We start from the raw sequence: 13,493 nt of genomic DNA on the forward strand, positions 1-13,493 counted from the left end.
GAAAGTACTCTTCCACACAGTTCAAAAAGCGTCTCCAGACTCTACAGCTAAACACTACTATCTAGTAAAGATACGTAGGTATGGATCCATTAATACTCTCTGTTCTTCTTCTTTGGCGATCCCTCGTAGCCGAGTAAGATTGTCTTTCATAAACACAGTTTTAACAATGAGTCCGTAAGTGACTGTGGAGGCCAATTCTGGATCCTTCTGGATCCTTCCACAGTGGGGACACAGGTTTCCAGGTGGGGGTTGATCACGGTGTGGATTTGCCAAGCGTGCCTTCCTCTTAGCATGTTTCTCCCTTGTGTCCTGAGTTTGAGCGTCTTCAAAGCCCATGACACCTTTGGTAACGGCTGTTCTCCAATTGGAGCGTTCGCAGGCCAGTGTTTCCCAGTTGTTGGTGTTTATACTACATTTGAGACAGTCTTTAAACCTCTTTTGTTGACCACCAGCATTACACTTTCCATTTTTAAGTTCAGAATAGAGTAGTTGCTTTGGAATATGATAATCAGGCATCCGCACAACATGTACAGCACTTTCCCCTACTTGTGATTCCCAGCAACTATACTGCCTCTGAAAATGGAGACAGACCATAGTCATCAGGGCTGGTAGCCATCTGCAGCCCTCTCCTCCACGAATTTGTCTAATCCTCTCTTAGGTAAAGGTAAAGGTACCCCTGACCATTAGGTCCAGTCATGACCAACTCTGGAGTTGTGGTGCTCATCTTGCTTTATTGGCCGAGGGAGCTGGCGTACAGCTTCCGGGTCATGTGGCCAGCATGACTAAGCCGCTTCTGGCAAACCAGAGCAGCACATAGAAACGCCGTTTACCTTCCCACCTATTTATCTACTTACACTTTGACGTGCTTTCAAACTGCTAGGTTGGCAGGAGCAGGGATCGAGGAACGGGAGCTCACCCCGTTGCAGGGATTCGAACCGTCAACCTTCTGATCAGCAAGCCCTAGGCTCTGTGGTTTAGACCACAGTGCCACCAGTGTCCTCTCTTAAAGCCATCTAAATTGGTGGCCATCACTTCTCCCTGTGGGTGCAAGTTGCACAGTTTTAACTATGCACTCAACGAAGGAGCTTCATTGTGTGTCCTTGAGTTCTAGGTGTTATTAGAGACAGAGATCCCACCTTTCCTTCCATTTTTTAAAAAGATAATATTTATTAAGATTTTGGAAATTACAAAAAGAAAAAAAAAATTAACATACAAAGACTTAAACAAAAACAAAAACACTACATAAAACATTAAATTAACAGGACAAAACAAAAGTAATTAAAAACACTTCCAATATTTTCAATCCTAACTTTCATACGCTTGTTTCATTGGCTTCCTCACATCTCCCTTTTTGTATTCCACTTCAATTAACTGTTTCAGCAAATCCTTTTCCCCACCTTTCCTTCCAAAGGATCCCAGAGTCCCCTTTGATGAGTATCCGATCCAATCCATTTGCAACGGAAGCGAGATGATGTGTTCACCCCACACTTTCCTTTCTCATTGTTTTCCTTATCGGGGGGGGGGGGGAGTATGATATTTTTGGGGAAGCGGGTTTTTGTTGTTGCTCAGTATAATGTGAACAATACACTGGGCCTGGTCCATGTCTTGAGTCAGCACATCCCCTACATCTGGATGTTCAGGAATAAGGGTACCAGGTGCACTCAGTTACCATAGCAACAACAGCAAGGTTGAGTGTACGGTTTGCTGAGTCATTCACCCTACTATTACTGCATCTTTTAAAAATAATCTGAAATTTTATGTTTCCATTTCAATTATAATATCTGTTACATTACAAGTGTTATTAAAATCCCACTAACGATTTCAGCTGTTTACAGTGGTTGTTGAGGTAAATTATAAATTCCCCCCATCCCTTGTTCAAAGTTTTGATCATTGTGATTTCTAATTTTTCCAGGCAGTTTCGCCATTTCGGCGTAATCCATCATTTTAGTCTGCCGTTCTTTTCTGGTCTGGACTTTGTCATCTTTCCAGCTCCGGGCTAGTAAAATCTGTCTTCCAGTCCCTTTTGCAAACAGCCACATAATTTGTTATGCATCTCTTGGCATAAAGGTGGGCTTAAAATTGAGAGAAAGCAAATGTGCTGTAATCATTTGGGTTTGGTCTCCTCAACACCGTAACAAGGAACTGGATTTCTAAAGACCACTCTTGGGAAGCAATGTTAAGAACTGCTATGACACGTAACATGAAAGGAGGTCCAAATGTACGTAGCTATTATTTCAGGCCTGTTCAGTCTTATTTGTAGACTGTTCACTGAGTAAGGGGGAAAAGCATAGTATCATTGGAAATGTCATGTCCATTTTCCTAGGCCCAGATGAAATCCCATTCTTTCCTCCTCTTCCACTCAGGAAGGCCTGGTTGTTGGGGGTTTTTTGCTGCTGAGATTATGTCACTTTCAGCACTCTGAGACATTTTAAATCTGCTGGATCATATTCCTTCTTAATTCCACCCCAGTGAATTTGCCTGAAACTTGAAGAACATTTGCTGGTTTTAAGTTCGCTCTTCCATCCCTCTCCCGCTGTTCAGCCAGAGCCAGCAAGGAAACATAACAGAGAAAATGGGTTAAAGGCAAGATATAGGGTACATTCACCCCACACATTTAAAGCAGTATGATACCACTTCTAGTCATGGCTTCCCCCAGAGGATTCTGGGAGCTGTGGTTCGCTAAGGGTGAGGAAAGCTCTTAGGAGACCCCAATCCCCCTCACAGAGCTATAATTTTCAGAGTTCCCTGGGAGGAAGGATTGACTGTCACATCTTTCTGGGAATAGTAGCTCTCCTAATAACTTTCAGCACCTTCAACAAACTGCAGTTCCTAGAATTCTTTAGGGGAAGAAGAATGGCAGACAAAATTAATGAACTACGCAGAATTAGACAAAATGACTGGAAGGATTCGAAACCAGCGGGACCAGAGATTTACAGACGATTCGAGGAAATATATGAACTATTTGGAGAGCAACTGTAATCAACAAATTATGCTAGGAGGACTGCAAGAAGTTTTGTAAGGAGAAACGTATGAAATATTGCAAAACAGAGAAAGAAGAGCGATTAGTTATGAGATTGAAAGGTAATAATGAAAGTAAGAAATGTATACTAAGTGATTAGAGTGGAAAATTTTCAGATGTGATTGATGGAAGTCCAAAAATAATTGTATAAGATGTAAAAGTATGTTTAATTATTTGAAAATTATATATATATATATATATATATATATATATATATATATATATATATATGAAAATTAAATATATATATATATATATATATATGAAAATTATATATATATATATATATATATATATGAGAGAAATAAGCACAAAAAAAGAATTATTTAGGGGAAGCCTCGACTGTTTAAAGTGGTATTATGGTGCTTGAAATGTTTGACACGAATACGGCCTGATATCTGCCCTAACTGAAGGCTGGCTTGTAAGTCGGGCAACTGTGTGTCCTACTTTACAGAGGACATTTCTCTATCTGAAGACATCCTCTGTCTGAAAGGCTGTTCACTTGGAAGGAGATTCCAACTGAACATCTGGAAGAAGTTTCTGACAGTGAGAGGTGTTTGGGAGGTTCTGGATGACTCTCCTTCCTTGGAGGTTTCTAAGCAGAGGTTGGTTGGCTACCTGTTATGGATGCATCGCAAGGGGTTAGACTAGATAACCCTTGGGGTCCCCTCCGACTCTACAATTCTATGATGAAATCCAGGTCTGGTTTGAACAGAAAGAATCATAAGAAGGGCCTGGTAATTGCCCATCAACGGTGAACACCTGGGAAGCAGACTGAGCAGGTATGCAGGGCACCAGCACATAGTCTTCCCCATTATGGAGAGATACATTGCATTTCTATTTAAATTATAGCCATTACTTCTACATTTGCATCCATACATATACATGAGCATATGCACATTTCAGGCAAATCAGTGTTTTTGTTGATGCCTGCCCTGGTACGCTCTCCTGACATGCCTTGCAGCCTCAGGCACACTGAGAGGCCAGCCACACCATTGATTTCCATGGCAGGTCAGAGGCTTACATCAAAAGTTTTGACGTGCTCAGCTTGCTGACCTTAGGCTATCCTTGATGCTTTGGAGCAAATGAGATACAGCTCAGGGACATCCCTGGACAGTGAAGTGGGAAGAAGAAGAAGAAGAAGAAGAAGAAGAAGAAGAAGAAGAAGAGGAGTAGTAGTAGTACTAGTAGTTTGGATTTGATATCCTGCTTTACCACTGCCCAAAGGAGTCTCAAAGCAGCTAACATTCTCCTTTCCCTTCCTCCCCCACAATAAACACTCTGTGAAGTGAGTGGGGCTGACAGACTTCAAAGAAGTGTGACTGGCCCAAGGTCACCCAGCAGCTGCATGTGGAAGAGCAGGGAAGCAAACCCAGTTCACCAGATTACGAGTCTACCACTCTTAACCACTACACCACACTGAGATTCAGAATATTTTTTTTTTCTTGTTTTCCTCCTCCAAAAACTAGGTGCGTCTTGTGGTCTGGTGCGTCTTATAGAGCGAAAAATACGGTAGTTTCTTTTGTCTGTGCTAAGTCTCACAATCTTTAGCTTCACTGGACAGCTTCAAGTTGGAGAGGGAAAGAAAAACTTCTCTCAGTTATGATTCTTATGATAATTACCATATTATTATTTATACCCCTCCCATCCGATTGGGTTGCCCCTGCCACTCTGGGCAGCTTCCATCACATATAACAACATGGTAAAATGCCAAACATTAAAAACTTCCCGAAATAATAATAATAATTATCTCTCTCCGCATGTCTGCGTTCAAAACACTACCCTGTCCAAGGCATGCTTTTAAAAAGCAAACCAGGAAAAATATATATAATAATCTCCAAACCATTATGGTCAGATTGTACACATTTCTTTTCTCTTCTTCTTCTTGCCAGAGATGATGGACAGCCCATATGCGCGGTCTGATATGCCCAGCTAATTACATTGATGTTCAGCAGCAGTGCTCCAGTTAAAGACCTGTCAGCATTTTCTTATTTGCCGGGTTCAGAATGTAGTTGTAAAGCAATCGATTCTGGGCTGAGTTCTGACATGCTGGTCTGTGTACTCGAGAGGCATCAAACATCTGCTAAATACAGCACATAAACAGCCTTTTCTATTACATAGCAGGGGAGGGGGAGGGGGAGGGGGAGGAATTAACACTGCCCATCAAACCAAAATACGTGAAGCGAGCGCCAGCCCATGAAATCTTACGCTATAATACAATCAATTTGGGAGCAAGCCTAATGCCAAGGATGGGTGGCTAAGGGGCCTTTGGAAGAAGTGGGAACACTGTGTTGCTAATGGAGAGGGAAGCCTGTTTTGGGGCACTCATGGCACAAGAGAAGCCCTCTGATGCCAATGCGAAGCTCCACAGCTGTGCATAGGAGGTCAGCTACGTTGGGAATTGTCCAAGAGAGCCAGTGTGGTGTAGTGGTTAAGAGCGGTGGACTCGTAATCTGGTGAACCGGGTTCACTTCCCTGTTCCTCCACATGCAGCTGCTGGGTGACCTTGGGCCAGTCAAACTTCTCTGAAGTCTCTCAGCCCCACTCACCTCACAGAGTGTTTGTTGTGGGGGAGGAAGGGAAAGGAGAATGTTAGCCGCTTTGAGACTCCTTTGGGTAGTGATAAAGCGGGATATCAGATCCAAACTCTTCTTCCTCTTCTTCTTCTTCTTCTTCGGGCTCAGAAGGGCCCCCCACTGGCCTGACCTCAGGGCCATTCCCTGGAATGGACATTTCCCCTGCAGACGGGTGACAGCAGTGCTTTTGAATGGAAGCCATGCTCAGCACCCAATGCATTTTGGGGAGAGATCTATTGTCTGGCGAACGGGATCTCTGGTATGCTAAGGTGGCAGGTGGTCAACATGAACAGGAGCAGAGTTTGTGTCCCATTCAAAAGTGGTCCCACCATCTGGACCAATGCAGTAAGAGAACTGATGAAGAAATCATAGAATTGTGTAACTGTAGAGTTGGAAGGGTCATCCCCTGAAACCCCAATCTTTTGCCCAACGTAGGGCTGGAACCCACAACTCTCTGAGATTAAGAGTTTCATGCTCTACTGACTGAGCGAATCTGCCCATTTCAGTTTCTCTCATTTTTACAATCCTAAATACAGTTCTCCATATTTCCACATCCATTTGCATTCTTTCTTTTTTAAGTCCGTATGAAAATGCACCAGCATTCTAATGTGAATTTCTTCTAATATACACACTTTTGTATGCACTATTGTCTAATATACACATTTCCAAAAAGACAATTTCCCCCAGTATAATGCACTAGTGAATGTTATTTTCCAACACATGCATTATTATTATTATTATTATTATTATTGCTCATTTCACCCTAGCACCTGAATATTTGTATATGTTACCGGGCAGGAGGACTGCATTGCAAAATTCATAAAAAGCACAGTTTTTGAACAATGCCTGCGTTTCAGTTCACATACTGGTTTGGAAAGCGAATTAGGTAGGTTCCCCCTTTAAAATCAAACTGAATCAAATTTCTCCCACTCCCTAGGAAAGAGTTAAGTTCAGAGTATGGCCAGTACCTCTTCTATCGCTACCAATGTAGATTTTTATTACTGCACCTAAATCAATTTTCTGCCCTTCACATTTGACCCACTAAGCTTTGAATCTGCTGACACGGGAGAGAAGCAGCCCTTTCTAAATTGAGGTTGCAAGATTTCCTTTTTGTAACACACACAGACACACACTGTATTTTTTTATTATTATTATCGCCTTGCCGTGTTTCCTAGCACAAAGCTGCTTTCTCTTATGTTGTAACAACATGCTTTACAGTTTGCATTGTGTGCCTCACACAAACGACAACTTCAATGGGGGAAGCGGGAGAAGAGGCAGTCAAACTGGCGGGTCCATGGTCAGGGAGCAACAACAAGCCAACCAAGGTCAGAGGGAAGAGGAGGCCCAGAAGAGTATTGGAGTCTAGGCAGGTGAGAAGTCCAGCCAGGCAAGGATCACAGGAATAGGCTACAGGTCAGCAGAAGATCGCGTTGCTGTGGCAAAGACCAAGGGCGAAGATAAGATAAAACTTTATTTGCATTAGCCAATGGCCATAGCAACAGTACAACATTACAGTATTCACAGAAAAGGACATTTGATATAAGAGGACAATTTAAAGTCCTGAATCAGCAGTCAGTTAGTGGGCCTTATTCTGATTGCCCCAGCTGTGAACCTAGCAACCTTTGCTGTTATCTGCTCATTTTGATCTGATAGAAGAAAGGCCATTGTGGCAGTGGTTGAGCGCCCTGGGATGGTTAGTACGTGTGGGGTGATGATCTCATTCCTCAAGTCTTTGTAGAGAGTACAAGACAGGAGGACGTGTGCCGCTGTTTCGGTGCTACCATCTCCACAGGGGCAAAGACGTTTCTCAGACGGGATCTTTTGGAAACGACCCTCAAGTACCGCAGATGGCAAAACATCCAGTCTTGCAAGTATAAAAGCACGTCTGTATTTTGAGATAATAAGTTTGTGCAGATATGGGGCCAGAGAATCAAAATGGGGAGGTGGGAAATGAACATACCAAGGGCAGAATTTCCTTATAGTGGCCACGTTGTTCTGATGCTTGGTATCTTTTGGATGTTGACCAATTAGACGGTTTGCTTTAGTAGGGCCCATAGTGACGAAGGGCGAAATGCAGGTCTTATGTAGTCCTCCTTGACTTGCTCCCAGCTGTAGTGCGTCTCATCACCTGACTGTACTTGCTGACCTGCACTCGATTCAGATAAGGTCAACACAGCCAGCCTGGCTCCTACAAAACTCACAATGCTCATTACAACTACAAAGAGTCCCATTCTGGCGGGGAGCAGGTTTGTTGTTCAATAGCTCCAGATCATCTTTAACGCTGCAACCTGAATTGAGTTGTATGCAATTGAGTCTCATTCCCAAATAGTGACAGTCTGGATTTATGGAAAGTACCTACTGTAGCTTCTAAAAAGAAATAGAAAGTCAGTCTCTCTCTCTCTCTCTCTCTCTCTCTCTCTCTCTCTCTCTCTGGATATTGTGACTAGTTTGGGCAACCTGACATGGTATCCAAATCAAGAACTGTCTCCCACATTGTGGTTTAGGAATGTGGTTTAGGAAGGGAGCATCACAGTCGTTTTGCAGAGACATTTCCATCTGCAATTTGATCTGAGAATCAAAATGAGGCAGCGATTGCAGACCTGATGACCCAGTGCTGGACTGGGGAAATAAGCTGCAGATGAAGCCAAGGCTGCTTCCTTATTATTCTGTTCATCATCAGAAACTGCTTCTTTCTTTTTCCTGTTCCTAGATAAGGCTAGGCTATTTGGATACTGGCTTATATGAATACAACAGTCGAAGCACTCAAAATCCACCTGTTTCAAAGAGCTTTTCACAGATGTATTTTTGTTCGGACATGCTGTTGTCATATTGTTCTATAGCTGTTCTATTGTTTTACTGCCACGGCTTTGGAAATGAATCTGTACTGTTTAATATAGATTCATGGTGTTGGAAGGGATCCTGAGGGTCATCTAGCCCAACCCCCTACAATGTAGGAATCTCAACTCGAACATACAGGACAAATGGCCATCCAATGTCTGCTTAAAAACCTCCAAGAAAGGTAAACATTGAAGAGAACTGAAGTTGCATGAGATTTTTCAACTGTTCTTGTATGTTCTTTCAAGGCTGATTTCAAATCTGAAATCAATTTTTGTGTACATGCTATACAGTGGTGCCTCGCAAGATGAAATTAATTCGTTCCGCGAGTCTCTTCATCTTGCGGTTTTTTTGTCTTGCGAAGCACCCCTATCAGCGGCTTAGCAGATTAGCGCTATTAGCAGCTTAGCGGCTATTAGCGGCTTAGAGGCTAAGCGGCTATTAGCGGCTTAGCGGCTTAGAAAAAAGGGGGGAGGGAAAAAACTCGCAAGACTCGCAAAACGTTTTCATCTTGCGAAGCAAGCCCATAGGGAAATTCGTCTTGCGAAGCACCTCAAAAGATGGAAAACTCTTTCGTCTAGCAAGTTTTTCGTCTTGCGAGGCATTCGTCTTGCAGGGCACCACTGTATTTATTTTCAATTTCTGACTTTTGACAATATGTCAAATTTACACTGGGGATAAGTGGACACTGACACGTTGACCTACCTTAACCGCATGGTAATTATTGTTTTGCAAACTTAATTTTTCTTTATTTTTATAGTTTTGTAACCTAAATATTTGTATTTTTTCAGATCAGACCATGGCTTCTTCAAGTAGACAAAAATGTGTAAACAATCTACTTATTTCAACACACCAAGTCTGGGAAAATGTTTATGAAGACTACACACGTGAAATGGATTTTATATTTTTGAAAAGTTACAGAGGTGCTGAGTAAGGGAACTAGAAAGGTCAGCTGTGTGAGAATGGATTAACATCAAGAGAAGGGTGAAGAGGAGATTAAAGAAGAATGAAGTGGCTACATCAGGAAGTAACGGACACATGTTTGCAACAAGAGAGGGGAAACCTAATTTTTTACAAGAAATTGTATTAAATTTAAATAATTTGGACCATTTTTTTTTAATTTTGACAACCAATAAAATTAATTAATTAATTAATTAATTAATTAATTAAACCTGCAAGGAAGGAGAGTCCATCACCTCCTGAGGGAGTCTGTCCCACTATCGAACAGCTCTTACAAAAAGTACTTCTGATATTGCGTCAAGAATCCGCTTTCTTGTAACTTGAGAACATTGGTTTGGGTCCTCAAGGGCCACCTAGTCTAACCTCCTGCCATGCAGGAATATACAACAATTGCTTTGCAATTTGTGTTTATTAGGATAAATTCATACGAAAATGCTGATGAATTTTTGTGAGGACGTGTGTGTTTTTGTGTGTATGATGATATATATATATATATATATATATATATATATATATATATATATATCTCAACACACACACACACACACACACACACACACACATATATATATATATATATATATATATATATATATATATAGTTTAGTCGTTTAGTCATTTCCGACTCTTCATAACCCTATGGACCAGAGCACTTCAGGCACTCCTGTCTTCCACAGCCTCCCACAGTTTAGTCAAACTCATGTTTGTAGCTTTGGGAACTCTGTCCAACCATCTCGCCCTCTGTCGTCCCCTTCTCCTTGTGCCCTCCATCTTTCCCAACATCAGGGTCTTTTCCAGGGAGTCTTCTCTTCTCATGAGGTGGCCAAAGTATTGGAGCCTCAGCTTCATGATCTGTCCTTCCAGTGAGCACTCAGGGCTGATTTCCTTCAGAATGGATAGGTTTGATCTTCTTGCAGTCCATGGGACTCTCAAGAGTCTCCTCCAGCACCATAATTCAAAAGCATCAATTCTTCGGCAATCAGCCTTCTTTATGGTCCAGCTCTCACTTCCATACATCGCTACTGGGAAAACCATAGCTTTAACTATACGGACCTTCCTTTTACGCCAGGCCTTTGCAAAGTCAAATTATGGGGCAGGTGTTTTTTTAAAAATCAGCAGCGATGATCAGAGTTAATTGCAGCTGGCCCTCCTAAAGGCTTGAAATGTACAGTTTATATACTACTGTTCTCCATCTAGAACATACAACTAGTTGATATGAAGGGAAGTGTAGTAACCCTATAGAGAACTTGGGAGCTGGATCCGGGGGGCGGGGGCGGGGGCGGGGCGGGGGGTTCTATAAAGAACCAGGTGCTTTATAGCTGATGTGATGAGATTAGAGGCAAGCCCATTTTGAGAGGCTTTCTTCGCGCTGCCTGCGACACTGCAGCAATTTCCCCTTCTACATTCAGGCAAGGTATCAGGCGAATGATAAATCATTTGCATCCATTTCTCAATGAATGGAGGGGAGGCGAATTAGTATGCAAATGTAACTGTTGGCAAGCAGGACCGTGTCAGCCTGAACGGAGTCAAATTAGTTGACGATTTTCCAAGAACAAATTTGCATATTTGCGGGTGGGGTGGGGGGAGGAAACACACACACACAAACAGAGAGGGAGAAAGAACCCCAAGACCTGCTTGCAGGCCACACGTCCAGGTTATCCAACTGGGAACAGAGGCTCTTTTTGAAATGTTGTCTGAAAGAATGTGATTAGGAGGAAAACTGACGACCGGTTGATGCATTCGGCTGGACCCGTTGCAAAGCATTATTCCCCAAAGAATCTGTCACTTTTCCTGCTGCAGGCATAGGCCTGACATCAGCGCAAGGCATCTTCAGGCGGTACCCAGAGACCCAGAACTGACACCTGCTCTAGGCCCACTGATTGTTGTTGTTGTTGTTTAGTCATTTAGTCATGTCCGACTCGTTGTGACCCCATGGACCAGAGCACGCCAGGCACTCCTGTCTTCCATGGCCTCCCACAGTTTGGTCAAACTCATGCTGGTACCTTCGAGAACACTATCCAACCATCTCATCCTCTGTCGTCCCCTTCTCCTTGAGCCCTCCATCTTTCCCCAACATCAGGGTCTTTTCCAGGGAGTCTTCTCTTCTCATGAGGTGGCCAACGTATTGGAGCCTCAGCTTCAAGATCTGTCCTTCCAGTGAGCACTCAGGGCTGATTTCCTTAAGAATGGATAGATTTGATCTTCTTGCAGTCCATGGGACTCTCAAGAGTCTCCTCCAGCACCATAATTCAAAAGCATCAATTCTTCGGTGATCAGCCTTCTTTATGGTCCAGCTTTCACTTCCATACATCACTACTGGGAAAACCATAGCTTTTACTATACGGACCTTTGTTGGCAAAGTGATGTCTCTACTTTTTAAGATGCTGTCTAGGTTTGTCATTGCTTTTCTCCCAAGAAGCAGGTGTCTTTTAATTTCGTGGCTGCTGTCACCATCTGTAGTGATCATGGAGCCCAAGAAAGTAAAATTTCTCACTGCCTCCATAACAAACAAACAAGCACCATTTCAATTTTCCCACAGTGACCCCAGAGTGATGCTAAACTGAAGGCATTGTGGGAAATTGAAAATGGCGGCTCACCAGTGGACACTAATCAGGGCAAGGTGGCTGCTTGCCTCGGTAGCTAGCAGATCAGATCACCTCCCTGTCCCCATAGACGTACCATTGTGATAAGGGACGCAGGTGGCGCCATGGTCTAAACCACCGAGCCTCTTGGACTTGCCAATCGTAAGGTCGGCAGTTCAAATCTGTGCGATGGGGTGAATTCCCATTGCTCTGTCCCAGCTCCTGCCAACCTAGAAGTTCGAAAGCATGAGTAAATAAATAGGTACCACTGCGGTGGGAAGGTAAATGATGTTTCTGGGGACTCTGGCACTTGTCACAGTCCTCCGTGAGCCAGAAGCAGTTTAGTCATGCTGGCCACATGAACTGGAAAAGATGTCTGCAGACAAACGCCGGCTCCCTCAGCCTGAAAGCAGAGATCATATCCCATATCCTGTATACCTGAAGGAGCGTCTCCACCCCCATCGTTCAGCCCGGACACAGAGGTCCAGCGCCGAGGGCCTTCTGGTGGTTCCCTCATTGCAAGAAGTGAGGTTACAGGGAACCAGACAGAGGGCCTTCTCGGTAGTGGCGCCCACCCTGTGGAACACCCTCCCTTCAGATGTGAAGGAAATAAGCAGCTATCCTATCTTTAAAAGACATCTGAAGGCAGCCTTGTTTAGGGAAGTTTTTAATATTTAATGCTGTACTGTTTTTAACACTTGATTGGGAGCTGCCCAGAGTGGCTGGGGAAACTCAGCCAGTTGGGCGGGGTATAAATAATAAATTATTATTATTATATTATTATTATTTGACTGGACTTAACTAACCAGGGGTCCTTTACCTTACCTCTTTACCAACCCATTTTGATGGGTTAATGAAAACAGACAGCTCTGACGGGAGTTGCAGTTCAAAACATCTGGAGGACACCAGCTTGGTGACGGATATTCCGGACACAAAAATGCCCTGCAGCCAAATAGCGGAAGCCATCTTTGCTCACCAGGAAGCAAAGGGGGAAACAACCTAACTAAAGGCAGGGACCACTTAAGGAGCAAACGCCATTTTTAATGCAAATCGACTAACGTTTTTAGGCAATCTATATATACAGAGCACTCGGCAAAAGTATTTCCTCTCTAGCGCAACAGCACACTGCATGCAGCACTCTCAGGGAAAATTCTTTCTGCCTTGGATGGGAGCAATAAACCAGATTATTTTATGGCAGGCAGTAATTAGGCAGAAAGGCTGCTAGTAAAAAGAAATAAATATATAAATATATATATATATAAAGGCAGACCCCCCCCCTCCAACAACCCCCTTCCCTCAGCTCTCTTGCACGCCGTCGTAGCATCTCCTGCCTGGTTTTTATAGTTCTCTCTGGAGCCGTCGTTTCCCGTCCCTCATCAACATGCCTTGCTCATTTTCCAGCGGCGGCCAATCGTGGGCCAGCGCACATATTGAGTGGATATTTACGGCACCGGAGCCGTAGGTCGTAACTCAAAGCCTGCGGAAAGCGGGTGCGGAAGAACTCGTGTCTTGGAAAGCCCC

The 13,493-nt window shown here is 43.4% G+C and overlaps 3 long non-coding RNA genes across 3 annotated transcripts in view; all 3 read right to left on the reverse strand.

The window, feature by feature from the left end:
- LOC309341406 overlaps nucleotides 1-13,493 on the reverse strand; it is a 657,545-nt gene that overhangs the window by 119,328 nt on the left and 524,724 nt on the right. The window lies entirely within an intron of this gene.
- LOC309341437 overlaps nucleotides 1-13,493 on the reverse strand; it is an 88,547-nt gene that overhangs the window by 70,146 nt on the left and 4,908 nt on the right. The gene's annotated exons all lie outside the window — the stretch shown is intronic.
- On the reverse strand, nucleotides 6,760-12,907 carry LOC309341364. The gene is made up of 3 exons (XR_014156268.1): nucleotides 12,806-12,907; nucleotides 7,556-7,741; nucleotides 6,760-7,028 (listed from the first exon to the last, which is right to left on the reverse strand). It is a non-coding gene; the product is annotated as an uncharacterized lncRNA (long non-coding RNA).

This window comes from Podarcis erhardii (assembly GCF_964252035.2).
Source record: "Podarcis erhardii genome assembly, chromosome: 4".
In the NCBI taxonomy this organism is placed as follows: Eukaryota; Metazoa; Chordata; class Lepidosauria; order Squamata; family Lacertidae; genus Podarcis; species Podarcis erhardii.